This window comes from Pteropus vampyrus, unplaced genomic scaffold, assembly GCF_000151845.1.
Source record: "Pteropus vampyrus isolate Shadow unplaced genomic scaffold, Pvam_2.0 Scaffold526, whole genome shotgun sequence".
In the NCBI taxonomy this organism is placed as follows: domain Eukaryota; kingdom Metazoa; phylum Chordata; class Mammalia; order Chiroptera; family Pteropodidae; genus Pteropus; species Pteropus vampyrus.
This window is the reverse complement of record NW_011889307.1, coordinates 623,175-640,628: the sequence shown is the minus strand read 5'-3', so window position 1 is coordinate 640,628 and position 17,454 is coordinate 623,175. Positions and strand designations below refer to the sequence as shown.

Here is a 17,454-nt window from a genome sequence, read left to right as displayed (position 1 = left end):
CTCACACACACACACACACCAACTTTAGGGACCTCATTGTCATTTTACACTCACTGCCCTGGTTTTCAGTTTTCTCTTTGTTTTTGGCCCTTAGAGGTTTTATAATTTCTTTCAAGCTCAGCTAGAAGAATGTTTGCAATATTTTATCTAGCATTTCTAGGTGTTTTGTTGTGAGAAGATTGTCAGGATTTTGGGGCTATAGTCTGCTATTTTTGGAAACAGAAATCACATTAAAATTATATATTTGTTGGTTTGATTTTTGTCTTCTCTCTCAAGGGACAGTGTGTTCTACAAGGGCAGGAACCTTGCCTGTTTAAGTCTTGTGTTGCACAAAGTGTTTGGTACATAATTGGCACTCATGACATATTTGAAGGAGTGAATCTTGATAATGTTAATGTGGAATTGGAGATGTAACTTTGCTCTGAGCTCCAGAGAACGGTAATTCTGTTTTACTCAACTTTGTCTCCTAGGGAATTTAATACAGTTTCAGGAATAGAGAGGATGTCTTCTATAAGCATTTGGTGGTTAATTTATCTTTATATACTAAATTATAAAAATAAATGGGGCTTTTAATTTTAGTTATTTTAGTAATGTTAAGATGGGTATTTACAGTATTATTTTTCAAAGTTTTCTCTGATCCCTAAAGCTATAAGTAAATTTTCCTCTATGTATTTCTTATAACTCTTTTTGCTTGGCCGATTTTGCTATGTATTTGTCTCATTTTCATTGCCGGACTTTAAGCTCCTGAGGGTGGTTCTTGTCTGTATTATTTTTTAATTCTCTACTGCATACAGGGTTTTTCAACCTCAGCACTGTTGATACTTTGGTCAGATAATTCTTTGTTTTGAGTAGTTGTTCTGTGCATTGTAGGATATTTAACAGCATCCTTTAGCCACCCACTGGATCCTCAGTTATGACAATCAAAAATGTCTCCAGACAATGTCAAATGTCTGCTGGGAGACAAAAATACTCTTAGTTGAGACTCATTAATTTAGAGTGCCTTACAGAGATTAAGTGCTCCCTGTTTCTTTATTACATAAATTCCATAGCAAATTTTGATTGAATCCCACAAAAGCAAACATAGTATTTATGTTTTCTTGAGGAAACTGGTCTGGCATTGGACCGTCCTCTTGTCTGATACTCCTGTCACCACTCATTGTCAACTTCTTCCTCAAAGCCTGTCCTCTCATTCTCATCTACTTATTTATAATTTGAAAACATCTAGAGGCTTATAGTTTTGTTGTGTAGCTTACGTGCAATGTTTCCATAAGGCATGTACTCATTTTCTGACAAATACTGTCGGTCAAACTTATATTCTAATGCACTTGCTTTACAGATGATGGACTTTCTAAGCACACACAGACACAGAAGATTATAATACTATTTGCTGTCCTAAATGAGCAAATTTTGGCCTTAGCATCATAATGTTTATTTTTCCTTTAGCAAGGCTACAAACTAATTTAATGACTTTTTGAAAAGGAACATTCCTGCTTTCTTATTTTTACATATTTTTCAGTGTTTTCAACAGTTTGGAATTATGTATAAAAATCTATACAATAAATTATGTTTTATAAAAAAGATGTTTATGTTAGAAACAAAGTTTATAACAAGTAACACATTTTAGGTAAGAAAAATAATTTTAGGCAATGAAAATTATTTTAAATAATGAAAATTGATGGTGGTGAGTCACAACAGTGCTATTACCTTCTCTTTCCCTCCACATTCTGTTCTCATTCTTAGGATATTGGATCCCCATCATCTTATGTGCTGTGACTGGCAACTGTGGCGGTGATAGTGGTGTTGAGGGGCTGGTGGTGATGGCGGAGGGTACAGAGTGGTGGTGGTGTGTGTAGATTAAATTTCATTATCTTCACTAGACAATCGAAGAAATAAGTTCAGAGAGAATAAATTATTTAAAAAAAATCATCTCAATAGTTGCAGTCAGAGCAAAATCTCTTTTTTCTCAGGGCTCTTTCTATCATAAGAAATATTCAGATAGTGATGGTATATTCTGGATATAGCTGAGGAAATGCAAACAGTGTTTCTCTGTCCCCTATCACTTAAGTCAACAGCAGTACAATGTCTGGAACCTTTCTTCAGGTAAGCCCTAACGGTGAAATTATTTCTTCCTGGTACTACTGCAGTATTTCCTGGCAGAACCCAAACACAATCTATGGCTCAGAGGGAAAATATCACAAGAGAAAGTTACAGAAGCAAACGCAGTGATGTAATGTTGTGGTGAATTAAGACATTTGTAAGGATAAAAGAGTAGAAGAAGCATGAAAAGCAAAGATTTTGAAGAATCATTCAAAGATGACCTTTTTGTTTTTCTTGAGAGCAAATATTAAGAGAAATTTAATTAATGAATCTGAATGCCAGACCCACACCAGACAAAATTTAGTTGTGTTTGTTTACTTAATTATTATGTACTTTGAGGCAAATTAATTGAAATTCTGAATAGTAACAAGAAAGGCAAATAATACAAGCACAGGTCTTCAAGTTTCCACCTCCGTAAAATATTGGAAAACCACCCCAATGAAAAATGATTTTAAATAATCTTATTTTTCCTACTATAAAGACAAAACATCAATTATAAAAATTTAGAAAACATAGTGAAAGATAACTATTGTAATTATTATGATTTATGTATTTCAGATATAAATATGCACACACACATAAATACATATATATGTATTTATGTATTTCTGTAGAAATATATAAGCATGGTATGGGAAGGAATATCTATATCTATATCATATCTATTTATCTATATCTACTACTCAATGAGGTAATGCAATAATGCATTAATGCTATTTTATTACCTGCTGTTTTCACTTAACTTTCAGTGAATTTCTTTCCAATTCATTAAATAATTTAATATTCTTCTGTAATATTATTTTTAATGGCTAAAGAGTAAATAAGGAACTTGTAATTATGTTACACGGTCGATTTGTTTTAAAAAAATTACTGCTTTGTAATTTTCATTTACTTTTTTATTGCCTCACTCTACCTAAATATTACAATTTCTATATTCTTTTATATATTATATTTATTTAACACTAGGCTTTTTAAAGCATTTTCTTCATAGCTTTATCTTACCTCATAGTCCTCAAGTTAAGTGAGTGAAAGGAGAGATTTGAGATACAAAACTTATATATTTCATTATTTCAAGATACTTTCCTGTCTCTGATTATTTGTTTCAACACTCTCAGGAGGTAAATTATTACCCCATTTTCAGATGAAAGAAGCAAAGAATGCAAATATTAAGCATATAGGGGCCTGCTCAGCTGTAAAATGGATACCACATTCAAGTATTTCTGAGCATTTGTCACTCTGAAATTTTTACCTTGGGTGTTTAACCCTTGTGATGTCATTTCCTGTTCCTAACCACCTCTGTTGGCCAACAGCTTTTGCTGCCTAGATATCTTACTTTCTTGATATTTTACCATTTTATTATCAGATAGACAGAACAATATGTTGATAGGTTTTGTCGATAAAAGCAAGAATGAAGCCTTTTTCTCCATTGGTTTTAGGACTAATTTGCCTTGGGCAGGCCTTTCTAACTTACTTTTTCTCTTGTTCAACTTTGATCTCAGTTGCTAATAATGTATGTTAATATTACAAATCCAATTGTCTTAGTATTTCATAATGTCAGTGAAATTCCATGTGACTTCCACATAAAGATTCAATTGGATCTAAAGAATTCAATTCATATAGATATTTTAAGATGATGTCATATTAATGTTAATAATTAAAGTAAACAACGTTAGTGAGTGTTCACTTATATGCCAGATAGTAAGCGCTATTTCTAAGACATTTTATTATAGAAAGCTTAAAACCTGTAAGAAAGAGTAGTATAATGGTTATCCATTACTCAGCTTTAATAATTGTCAAATTATGGCCACCCGTCTTCCTCTCCTTCCACTGTATTGTTTTGAAGTAAACACCAGACATCATATTATTTTACTTGTACATATTTCAGAGGGTAAGGACCCTTAGGCATTGTATATTGTTTACCTTTAACAAATAGACAGCCAGATATTACTCTAGTAAAATAGGTTTATTTGAGAACAACAAAAAACTGCAATTTTGGATGTGCAGTCTAAGGAGGAATCACCCCAAGCTGCAGAGAAACAAAGGAGAAGAATGCTCTTTAAGGATTTGGGAGGAGTTATTGTTAATAAAGAGTTAATTGGAAGGAACTGAAGGTTCAAAGTATAGTGACTTTTCATTAGCTGAGATGGCTGTCTCCCATTGGCTGAGCTATTACTGGGTAAGGAGGAATCTTTGCTTCCTCCTGCTGAGTCAGTAAAGCAGTATCACTTCCTAACAGAGATGTGAGGTACCTCTCTTCCTGTGGGGTCAGTATTGTGTGTTGAGTGACATGTGCATGAGAATTCTCTCTTCTAGCCTCCCGACTCCATTTTAAATAAGGTTTCTGTTTATTAATTTTTACAATATTTAAAATTATTCTTCATTTTTAAGTTTTTATTAAGTTATAACATACACACAGAAAATTACATAAAGCATAAGTGTACAACTTGATTAGTTTTTGCAAATAGACCACATTGTTATGATTAACAAGAAACAGAACATTACCAGGGCCACAGAAGCCTTCCTTGTGCCAATTTCCAGTCATGTTCCCACCTCCCAAGATTACCAAAGGTAACTGCTGTCTTGACTTTCAATATCAGAGGTTAGTTTTGTCTGTTTATGAACTTGGTATGTATATGATCACACAGTAACAGAGTCTAAATTCAAACTAACTTTGCCTGGCTCCAGAATCAGAGATCTTAATCATTGTGCTTTTAAGGCAGCCCATTTTTTCAGAGTTAACTGTAATTATCTATATAGTGTGTATCTACAAACCCACAAGCTTTGTAGAGAAAGGTGCCTTATTCTGCATGGCTCTGTGCCCAATGACTGGTTTTCCAATTCTGTATCTATTTCTTGGAGAGTAAATGTTCCACCCCCTTTAAAAAAAAATTGTTAAAAGTCATTCATTACAACTAAGAATTAGAGTATTGAGCAAGAGTGGGTGATGACTTTGGAACTGAAAAGGAAGAAGGAAATACGCTCAGGAGAATGTCATCTGACTCTATTGAAAAGCAGGATGCTTATGATCTGTACATGTCTACGGAATATGGTTCTATAATAACTTTCAGGAATAGGTTCTATTAACTCACTTTCAAGAGCATAAATAGGAAAGTGGGAATTTTAAGGTCTAATACATGTACGTAAGTGCTTATTTTGCTCAAGTAAATGCAAAAATATTATTATAACTTTTTAAAAACCTAGTCTTAGCTCTCTTTTTTTCTGAAGCTATTGGGAAAATAAATAACTTAGTTGAAATTTTTATTAATAAACTTAGGTATGACAGAATATATTTTATTTGTAAACAGGACATGGTAAATTTATTATGAATATTTATAGATATCACAAAATAAGAGCTCTATTTCTTTTAAAGTTTTATAAAATCTAAATAGGTGCATAGCTAGAGTAATAGAATATGCAAGAATTTTCAAACTGTAAAACACGAATATAGCAAGTATAGCACAATATCATTTCGTTACCAAAGAACTAGCTAATGTATGATTCCTCTCACCCCCCACATTGTATTTTGTTTTTTTTCTTGTTGTTGGTACAGCTTTGAGAAGTTTTGGTTGTGAATGCACAGCTCATAAACATTTTTAAATTGCTTATCAAATCATAGACCAAAATTATATTTTTAGAATGTAATTTTAGAATCTCATTAGGCAGTGAACTCATTCATCATAAAACATCATACATTGTTTGTTTTAGAGAGAGTACTGAACAGCTCATATCCTTTGCTTAAAAATAGACTTTTTTTTTCTCAAAGCAATTATCTTCTCTTTAGCCCAATTTTCTATTCTCTGATATTCAACAAGACTTCAGTGCCAATAAACTTTTATTTTACTATGCTGATCATGAAATTATACCACTTTCTTTTCTATTTGCCTCAAAGCTGTGGAATTTTACATGTATTTTTTTGTCAGAAGCATATATATTCAGATAGAGTAAATCCTCTATGTTTCGACTCTGATTGCTAAGAGCAGTTTTTTCTGACTATTAAATGTAAGAGGCAGTTAAGTGGTTAAGAAAAAAAAAATTTAAACCAGACAGCCTTGTTCAAATTCTAGTTCTGCTACTTACTAGCATGTGACCTTGGTCAAGTTACTTAATATCTCTATGCCTCAGTTTTCCTATCTGTGAAATGTGGGATAATAGTAATAGCGATCTCATTGAGTTATTGTGAAAATTAAGTGGGTTAGTATATATCAAGCCCTTAGAACTCCGCTGGGCATATATTTAGTGTTGCATAGGTGTTTTTATTACTATCCTGAAATCTATTACTTTCCTTTGAAATTTTAACAAAATTCAAAAATAATTCATAATCTAAGAATTGTTTTTTACAATTTTTAACGTGCAGCCAATAATGACTCGACTCTGTCCAGAGAGCCTAGAAGCATTTTTCATAAGTTTATAGATAATATGTGTAAAGTTTTCTTCATCTTTCCTTTAATCTTTTACATGTTCATTTGCTCATTCAAGTATCCCTATTTATTGAACACTTACTATGGTCCTTGAGTATTCAGTAAGGAACAAATAGGAAACATTCTCTGCTACCTGGAAGCTTATATTTAAGTCTCAGAGCCAGGCAATAAAGATAATAGGGCACATTTGCTTGGTAATTTCTCTCTTGATCCCCCTGCCCTGAACATCATTTTGAAGCAAATGTCTACTTTTATCTTCACTGTATATTAAATAATGTGTTAGTTGTTTGCTTTAAAAAATCACTATGCCTCTTTAAATGAAAAATGTGGTAAAATTTGGTTTTGGAAATGGATGTAGGGATAACATGCCAACTCTCTTATTTAATTCATTTGTGTTTTTCTCACTGATAACATTAATCTATTTTCTTATTTAAAAAGTTTCATCATGACTAACCCTTGAAGTTGGGAAATTTATCTTTAGCTCTAAGTTTATCAGAGGTTCTCAGAACGCTCACACTTAAGACTGGGAAAAGGATGCAGCTGAACAGCAATATATCAACAATATGTGTTGAAAAATCGGTTCCTTGTTGACTGTATACAAAACACAAATTTCTAAAAGTTCTCAATGGCACTACTTCCTCTGTGGATTATGCAGGAAGTGCTTTTGTCTGAATAGTCATTCCTGTAGGAAAGCCTTCAAAATCAATTCTCTTTATAGAGCTAAAGAATGCATGTGTGTTAGGATGGGATGTGCAAAAGAAGGTAAAGAGGGAGAGAAGAGACAGATTTTTGTGGAATACTGAATCAGACAAGCACATGTGCCTAGTATAATTAAAGAACATAATCTGAAGGTAGCAATAGTACTGAATTATATGAGGTACTTTGTAGGCTGTCACTTGTACCACGTGTTTAAAATAAACTAATAGCAACAATGGACACTAATTCAAGGATTAAGGAAAACGATGGTGGGGGACTAGTTTTTTTATTAAAGAAAAAAAAGAGCAGTGAAAAACTATAATTGTCTGGATAATTAGGGAAGAAATATCATCCTCTCGATGGAATTATATAGGCCCATAAGGGCTTAGTATGTTCTTTTCCCTCAGTTACCTTGACTTTGACTATAAGCTGCTGTGCTTCATTTTGGATTGAAGATATTAAAAAGTGAACTCCAAGTAGGGGTGATATGATATATTCCTGGAGTCCTTTTTAGTGAAGTGATTTTCAACCAGGGGTTGTTGCATGTGGATACGTGTATAGAGTTGTGAGGATTTTTCAAATAATCTCCTCAGACTCCACCTTTTTGTAATTAAAAAAAAGTTCTCCTGGTGATTCTGAAATATCTCATAGCCTAGTCAGACATTTCCATCTCCTATCAGAACACACTTTTTAGGAACTGTGACTAGATTGTTTGTAAAAGATCCATTAGTGTTCTAGAGGAGTAAGTTAATGTCACATAAGAATACTTTCATCTTAATATGAACCTTTTTTTAAATGAATGTTGGCCCAGACCCAGAAAGACTAAGAAGCTGTATAAGTGCAATTTTATATGTGAACAGTACAAGTAAATTAAGGTGGAATAATGAATGCTGTTAGTGTGGTGGCTGGGATAGGAAGGACTGAGATGCTTTCTAATGGGTTGAGGTGTGGAGGTTAGCTAATCTGGAGGCGAAGGTCATTTCTTTAAGAAGAAAGACACACACACACACCCTTTCTGAAAAGTGGGAGTATACCTCAGAGATATTTGGGTTTTCCAGCACATGAACCACTCATTGCACATATGCAACACTTAAAATATTAAATCCAAGCCTTTAAATGTCTCCTTGGTCTGACCTCAGTTTGCATGTCAAAAAAGGGTTATCTTTAAACTGATAAATTGATCCCAGGAAGGGAAGATCACCTTTATAATGGTGGTGGGAGATTTTTGTCAGGGCGACAGTCTAGTGTGTTAACCAATATCAGTGTGTGTGTGTGTGAGTGTGTGTGTGTGTGTGTGTGTGTGTGTGTGTGTGCCCCTTCCTACTTTACCTGTGGCCAAAAGGATCTCTTTCAGTTCCTCTTACTGTTAATTTCACATAAATAATTAGTAAGACAGTTCCAAGAACTGAACATATATTTTTTTATGAGTCTTAATCTTGGCAGATTCATACTATTTTATTACATAGAATAAAGCTAATAAAATATCTTGGGACAGTCTTCATGCTGGGGTTCGGGGTAGAAATGACTCTTCTCTGGTTTTGGAGACTGAAGGGTTAATGATGAAGCAAAGCTGTCAAAATCAGAGGTGTCTCAAGTCATGGTTTTCCTGGGAGTGTTCTCCATTTCTTTCTTTGAATGAATGACCTGAGTGAGAATGCTAAGATTTTCCTTCTTTACTCCTTTCAAAATCAATGTTACAGACATTCCTTTATGGTAACCTTACATTAATAATACGCAGGTATACAAGCTGGCAAAGTCTGATATGACTGGGTAAGACATCTAGCTATGACTAAAACACATCAATATAAAAAACTGTCTGGAAATGATCTCTTACTGTAAATTTTCCCAGCACTTGTTATACATTTTAAAAAGCCTTTTTATTTAAGAACATTTATCCGAGAAAGTCTAATTGAGAAAAATATTACATTGGTGAAACGCTCTGCTCAAGACAACTGCTGCTCTTTCTTTTCAGATTTTAAAACCTAACTCCCAAATCACAATCTGTATTTAAGCACTTCAAATAATAATTACCTCTGTGGAATGAACAGAAGTCCTTAAAAGGGACTGCCGATTTCCCTGCAATCTTTTACAGAGTGAGCAGAGCTATATCCACTGATAACCCAGCTGCCGAGGAACTGAGTAGAGCCGGCTCCAAACTTCTCAGCTGTTGACAGGCTTGACTTGCTGAGAACACTGGTTAAATATAGCACGCGCAAGCCAGCTCCTCAACAAAGTCATTGCTCTGACGGTGTTGTGAAGGGAGCAGAAGACGAGAAACCTAATCTCAGAACCCAACAACACCTAGCAACAGTTGAAAAAACTTTTAAACAAAAGTCTAGCTGGGTGGGAGATATACAACAGCCTTCAGTTTCTGCTGATCGGGATTTCAGGGAGAAGAAGCTGCTTTCCCCTTCTCTCTACTCAGTTTCCTGCATGACTTCAGCTATTGGCTAGTCCTAGGAAAGAAAGTGGGAAAAGCTTTTTCCTCTGTATTCTTTTGGGCTGGATAGTTTTCCAAGACTCCAATCTCTCTTGGGCTGTGGGACAAGCCACTGGGTTCTTCAAAGGATAAACTACCCCATAAAGGACATACCCTTGGTTAAACAAGCTGCTGTCAGGTAAGACCAAAATAAATAGCTACTTACTCTTTTAAGAAATTTCTGCTTCCACAAGAAGAGAGTTCTCTCCGATACTGTGTTGTCTGTTTCCTTTGATTCTTACTGTTCCACTCTGTGATAACACACTTAGGAATTATGATAATGATTGTGAATTATTTTTAAAGAATCGGAAACATCATGTCTTTCTCCGAATTATACTGATTCTGTTTTAAACACTAAGATTGTTATGATGTTTTAATAGCCATCAAAGTATTTCTGCCAAGTTATCATTCTTCAGCAGGTAACAAATATGACAAAGGACAATTTCACAGCTCCTTTCACAATTAGAATGGCTAACCAATGGTAGGAATATTTCCCCAGAAGCAAAATAACTCATTTATTGAAACTAGCTGAGCAGCTTGTGTGGTAAGTGGGAGGAAAGTCCCACACGGTGTTTGTATTGCTGTACTTTTGACTTGCTGCTATATGCTTTCCCTTTGCCTGATTCTCTGATTACACTGGTACACCTCGTGCTGGTTCTGACCTCATTACTTTACAGTCACCCCAAATGCTTCTGACTAAGCACAAAATATGCCTGGTATTAGCTCATTACCTTTGCAGTTGTTGAATACGAACTATTCAGGAGAATGTCATTTTGTGTGCGTGTGTGTGTGTGTGTGTGTGTGTGTTTAAATTGAGCAATTGCTTGTATACAGATAAAACAGGTTCTGATTTTTAAAACTAAAATCAAATTTATTACAAAAAGTCCTTTCTTAAGTTGCATGCATGTGTGTATGAGGGTGTTTACTATAGTATAAAGGAAATCCTACTTTCATCTGTTAATATATTGTCTCACCTTCCATGAATTGCAATGCTCTTTTCTCAGAATTGCTTAGTTATCAATTTCGCTTTCAATCTGACAAAAGTTATGGCTGTACATTGGTGATGTGGTTAGTGTTGACACCTGGTGTCTGTAGTTGCGTTGGATTTGTACAAAAAGTTTGTTCCTTTAAATGAACTTGATAATTTGAATAAATAGCCTAATCTAAGGATAATATTAAAGAAGACACAGATGAACATTTTAAAAGGAATTATTTGAGTCTATTTTGCCAAATAAAGAATTTACCCGTCAGTTTTGAACAAATTGTTGACAAATATATCAATCCTTTCAGTAAATGTTCCTATTTTAAGAAAAACTTTTAGAAACTTTAAGAAAAATTTTCCTGAAATCATATATATTTCAGTATGTATTATATTTCATAATTCTGATTATAAAATTAGTTTAAAAAGTGAATGAAGTTAATTAAATATAATTAATGTATACAAGTAATATTGTAAACTGCACTTGGATAATCATGGGTATCAGAGAATGAAACTCCTGGTGCTTTAGTGGAAATGAAATATCTTCTTGAGTTTTGAAAAGTCAGAGCTAAATGCTTTACATTTTTCTTGTTTTTATCTTAGGAAGGGTCACATTGTTGGCTTACAAATGTACATGCAAGGCCAAAATTTACCATTAGTTCTAGGCATGTAATTTCTTTGGGAGTCAGTGGAACAGTGTGTAGATAATCCAGTGCAGCATTTAGCTCTGAGTGAAAGCCATGTTTTCTGATGAATTGAACTTTTGAGTATCATTGTCTTTATGGCTGTAAATTTACCACTGAGAATCAAAAATAGCTCAGGTTAAACCATGTGGTTTCCTCTAGTATATGAACAATCAGACTCTCCGTGAGCCATACAGATTCTGTTCTCCTGTTCCCTCAAGTTCATATTTCTGTGTTATTTTGGAATCCTCCTTTTCTCCTTCACCATCAGAGTTGTTAGATTCCATTACCATGTCTTCTACCACACTAAGGCCCATTCCCTTCACCCTCAGTCTGTATTATAACAGTGCTGCTCCCCTCCTCCCCATCATTGCCATCCAAACCATCTTGCCCATGACCATGGGTTAATTTTCCTAAAGCATTGCTATGTTTGTCTTCCTACTCTTCGGTTATCTTCTGGGACTTGTAGTTGCTGCCAAACACCTAGGCTGGGTATTTTGAAAACCTTCCATCATCTGGCACGTACTTAACTTTTCCAGTCTCAGCTCTCACTATTCAACAGCAAGTGTCCATTCCTTTGCTTCAGATTCTTTCAGATTTTGGGCCATTCTCCAAACACATACACAGCGCACATTTCAATGTTCCACCCCTGCCTGTTTTCCTCCCCACACCTGGAGCACCTTTCATCCCCTTTCCTGTAGACACTGTGTTTACCTTTTAGAACCCAGATCAGTGTTTTCTACTTTCACAATGATATCCCAGACCATTCCTTTTAGAACTGATTCCCTTTTAGTTTAGACAGTTTGGTGCTCTGTTAAAATTAGAGTACTTTAGAACAGAGTTTCCCCTTTTAAATTCAGAATATTTTAATAAAGATGATTAGGTACAAAGCATCGTCTTAAGCATTGCTTAGCTTTGGAGCTTTTCAGGCCCATGCAAATTGTGGATGTCCTATTAAATTTTTGGCTCCAGATTGCTAATGATGAATATGCGAGAAAGTGTAGATAAGTACAAAATTAAGAAAAACAACTTTAAGTACAATTAGTAGCTTTATTTTTTAATTTTTTAATTTTTTAATTTTTTTTAGGTGAGGCAACCCTTGGTTGATCTCACAGATTGCAAGGACCTTGTCAACTTACAATCCCTTATTATTTTATTTTATTTTATTTTATTTTTTACGCCTATGGCACCTGGTCTTCCTAGGTGATCTCCTATCCAAGTACTAACCAGGCCTGACCCTGCTTAGCTTCCGAGATCAGACAGGATCGGGTTTGTTCAGGGTAGCATAGATATAGGCCAGTTAATAGTTTTTTATCTCAAAAATTTCTTAAGGAAACTCTTCATAGTTTTCCCATGCACAGAAAAATTACAAGTAATTGTAATTATACAGATGTACCCAATTGTGGAGATGATTTACCTTCTCGAGAATGAAATAGAAAGGGGATCTATAAAGACTATATGTATACATGTATATCTTGTGTATGCACCAAGACCTGTAAATGCTATTAATGCATATATTTTTGTTATTTTTTGGTACCAGATTCTATATATAGTTACCTTTGGTACTATATATTCATTTAAATTAGAGCTCCTTCTAATTATTGATCATCATGGATTAGAATCTGGCCTTGAATATTAAAATATTTAAACATGATGTTATAATCCTTTTTTCCCCTAGATATATAAAAAAAGAGACATTTCTTAGTTTTGTTTTTAATCACTCATGAAGCTTATAGCCTTATTGTGTAAGATCAAATATGAACCATGATTTCGAAGCAATTTTTTTTGTTTATCAAAAGAAAAACCTTATCTTTATATTTTAAGATGGCCAAGGAGGTTAAAATTACTCTTCTAAATGGGTGTTCAGCAAGAATCACTATGGGATTTTCCTAACGAAATTAGTGAAATATTTAATATATTCATTTAGCAGTGGTTGCCCTGTGGTTATAATTTTTACTTTTTCCTTAGAAGCAAAACTTTCTGGTAAAATACATATCTAAACTAACGCTAATTTTTTTTTCTGGAAGATGAGCATTTCTTCATAAAACAGATACCCTAAGAAATAGGATTTTATAGTTTATTTATCACATTTTCACTCATTTGTCTCATCTTGTTTTCTCTAAACATGTGGGTTTTAGAAAAACAGCATCATGGGAAGTGAGAGGGCAAGTTTGAGATCTGTTTTAGCAGAAAAATTTAAGAGAAAAAAGATTGGTGAGAACTTGTTAGGAAATGACATTAAAAACTTGCAACATGTTTGTTTATACATTTATTATTTTATTATATATAGCAATAGAATAAAAGATATACTAATAAAATATATTCTGTTTCCTTAAATCTGAGTTGTGGATTTAAGGACATGTTTATTGGTATGGAAGAGGAGGCTGGAAAGACTAGTAGCACAGGCATACCAGATGGCCTGGGTTCATATTTCAACTCACTGTGATCCTAGGCAAATTACTCTCTGTGCCTCAGTTTCTTCATCTATAAAATGAGGATAATAATACTATCTTCTTAATGGAGTTGTTTTGAAGATTAAATGAAAACACAGTTGTCTGATAGACTTTTTAATAAATTTAAGTGATTTTTGCTTTGTTATAACACCTTAAATATAGTTATATGTTTATTTTAATCTTCGTTGCACACAAAATTCTTGGTTACAGATAGTCTGTGAACTCAAGTTTATAGATCATAGAAAAAGCAGAAGAATGTATTGCTTAAACAGAAGAACCCTGTTTGGGACATACTTTGCTGCTGGGTACTCTAAGCAGACATAGTTTGAATGCCAGCCAATAATTTAGTATGGAATTTATGTTTTAAACCCTCCCTTCTCACTCGGCAGTCTGCTGTCTTATAGAATTATTACTAAAAAGGCTAAGAAATTACTCATGGCATAGACTAATATATGGTTTCTATATTTGTACTTGTAGATAAAGTATGTTTACGTATAGTGCTTGGGCGTCTCTTTTATAGCTGACTACACTGGGTAATGTATGGATGGCAATGGAAACTTCTTCCTCCATGGAGGGATATATTATTAAATTTATCATTCTTTATTTCTTCTCTTAGATGTTTTGTTTTGTTTTACTAACCTAGTAACAGATAAAAAGGAAAAGACCAAAAAAGGTCATCTCATGCTAGCTTCAACCTGACCAAATAGAAATGAATTCTTGCTATTCATTGCCCTTAATCCTATTCATTCTTCTTAAATATGTCAAGAAAGTATGTTCCAAGACAAACAAAAATAGTGTTATATCATAAATATGTGTGTGTATATTATGGGGTGATTACTATTCTGTATATTTAATTTAACAAAAATATATGAAACATTGTAAGCAAGGAAGTTTCTTAGTAGCTTTAGTGCCAACAAATCTTATGCAGGGTAGTTATGGCTTACACTTCTTGATTTTGTTTTATTTTTCTCAATTGAAAGAATGAGTTTCTAAAAGATATGGCAAACTGAGTTTTATAATTGTCGTTCTCTAACGAAAATCTTGTAGAAAGAAAGGAGAGAAGAAAAGAAAGAAGGAAGGAAGGAATGAAGAAAAGAAAAAAGGAAAGAAGAAAAGAAGGAAGGAAGGAAATAAAAGAAAATAAGGAAAGAATTTTTCCTGGCTTTACAAAATACATTATAAAGGTTCTAGGGCAAATAATATAGGAACCTTAGGAAAATATATTGGATTATGTTCTTTTTCTCCCTTAAATGGTCAGTCCTATTCTTTAGTTAATCAGAGAAGGGAAAAGGCAGCTCCTTGTGGCAGAGCTGAGGCAGTCTCAAAGGCCATGCAGTGAGTTGTGGAAGAACTTAGAATAAGAAAAGTCAAACATGAGTTGAGCAGCTCTCTTTGGCTGTTAACCAGCTGATTGCAGAACTCAAGAAAATCCCAGCAGAGAGATGAAGAAACACAATGTTAACCAGTACCCTAGTCCCTGAAAGCTTTGTTTAAGCCACAGCAGCACTGAAAAGTCAAAAGAAGGTTGGTGTTGCTTTTTCTTTTTGGGAAATAATATCAGTGTGCATAATATTGGGTGATTTATGTATTTCTGAGATCTGTGAAAGACTAAAAAGAATTTTTAAAATGAATACAGAATTTATCTCAAGTGATCTGACTTTAATTGAGTCCTGAAAGTTTAGGGATTTCTGTTTTTGCTTTCTCTCTTGGTTAAATGCTGTCGCCTTCCTCCTTTACCAAAGCAGATGAAAATGATAATTGTTGCTTCACTAGTCAAGGACCTTATACATCTACACTTGAAAACAGTCTTTTTTGCTCTTGCAATAATTATAACTGTAGTCTTCTGAAGTTACTTTAAAAGAATGAATTATCTGATGCTTATCTTTGTAAGGAAAAGGTGTAAGGAAGCCATGCAATGGACGTATCAGAGTTAGCCAAATGCATTCTTTAAAAAATGATTATCTTAAGATTTAAAGCCAAACTACAATTCGATTGAAAACAGTGGACTGTTGACATCATCAAGATAGTCAACTTGCCAACTAGCCTTGTTTATCTAAAAGAGCTTTGCAAAAACAAAGTCACACACAAGTCATAGGCGATACAGTAATATGGATAAATAGACTTTATTTTTCCTTGTATCTCTTTAATATACTTATGTCTTAAGTAACTCATTTTAGGGCTGCTTCTTTGACTGAGGTACCACAGCACAACAGGAAAGGAAGAGGTATTGCTGAGTTCATAATGCTATTTCAGTGTGGCAGCCTAAGTACATGAGGAAATGACACTCTGGGCCTGTATTTGGAGCCTTGCAGTTACTGTGACGACAACACACACTAATGGAAAACAAAGATGGTCTGCTTGTCAGGGAGAGCCAGGAAGAGTTTTGCCAGCTCAGATTTTTCCTAATTATTCTATAAGTCTTGAAATGTGACACTGGAGGTATTCAAGTCTCTTTGTGTTTCATTAACTGTTTAGTAAGTGACACATGCTTGAAGAGCAGCCTGGTATTTGGATGAGGGAGGGGCCTTACACATGAGCTTAACTTTCACATGCTGTCTTGATATCATCTTTTGGTTTGGCCACCATCAAACCAACTGCTTTGGTCACACACAGCCTGTTGTTTCTTTGGTCCTTAAGGAAGCCAGCTGCTTTGGTAGAATCTACTCTTCAGGGGCCCCTCAACTGTGGGTAATATATCCCCACCTTCTATATTCTGCTTATTTCATAGATCGTTGCTCAGCATACCGTATGCTCTGACTAATGCCTGGGACATCTCAATTCCAATTCTTATGTAATGATATAATAAATAATATAATAAAAAATATGTCATTAACAATGTGTTACTATACTTATGTCACAAGACTACAGATTAGAGTTATGTTTTTATTTTATTTCTTCCTCTGACTTATCGTCATTTATAGAATCAAAAAATTTAACATACTACTCATGAATTAGTTATAGTTATAAAAAACAATTTATTTTCAAAAAACAGAAGTTATATTATGTGTATGCATTTGAATTAAATGCTTGTGTTTGGCTAGAAGCTTTAAGTAAAATTTTCTATTTAAACTATTATTAAACTCATTGTATTATTGAATTAATCAAGGTTAATTAGTAAAGCCTGTGTAAAAATATTTATAACCAAAGTTCATGCTCTTTTTACTGCTCTAAGAGATTGCTGTTCCACCAGGAGAAAGTCATCTACCTTAGCTACCAATGGTGATGATATGGACAAATACAATTAATTAGAAATATTTCTGGTCTTAAAGTCAGATTCTGTATTCTAACCTCAAAGAATTTCAAGTACCATTGATACTCTGAGCCTCAGCTTCCTTATTTGTAAAATTTATAATGTTCTACCTATCAATGCATAAATTGCTGTCCAGAGCAAATGAATAAGTATAGGAAAGTAAATATAAACTATGAAGCAATATTAAAATATGATATTGTAGGTGGTTTTAATACTCATCTCTATCCATTCATATTGTCAAAAGACATTTTTTAAAGAACTATGATACAAAACTTTGTGAGAATGCAAGAGTCCCAGATATCTGAAGAATGATGACCAAAAAAAGTAACTAGAATAACAGAAATAGCCACTGTTTGCATTGCACTCTATTCTTTTATGTTTAACTGGACTCCTTTTTCA

The 17,454-nt window shown here is 33.9% G+C and overlaps 1 protein-coding gene and 1 pseudogene across 2 annotated transcripts in view; one reads left to right on the top strand and one right to left on the bottom strand.

Moving 5' to 3' along the window:
- The first annotated feature begins 9,325 nt into the window (after nucleotides 1-9,325).
- The window catches only part of FILIP1 (filamin A interacting protein 1), a 184,652-nt gene continuing 176,523 nt past the window's right edge, over nucleotides 9,326-17,454 (top strand). The window contains exon 1 of one of the 2 annotated variants that reach the window (XM_011383560.2): nucleotides 9,326-9,829. The gene's annotated coding sequence lies outside the window, so the exon portion shown is untranslated. The remainder of the gene's footprint in view (nucleotides 9,830-17,454) is intronic. The other variant, XM_011383561.2, reaches the window with a different exon arrangement.
- On the bottom strand, nucleotides 12,531-12,649 carry LOC111733120 (annotated as a pseudogene).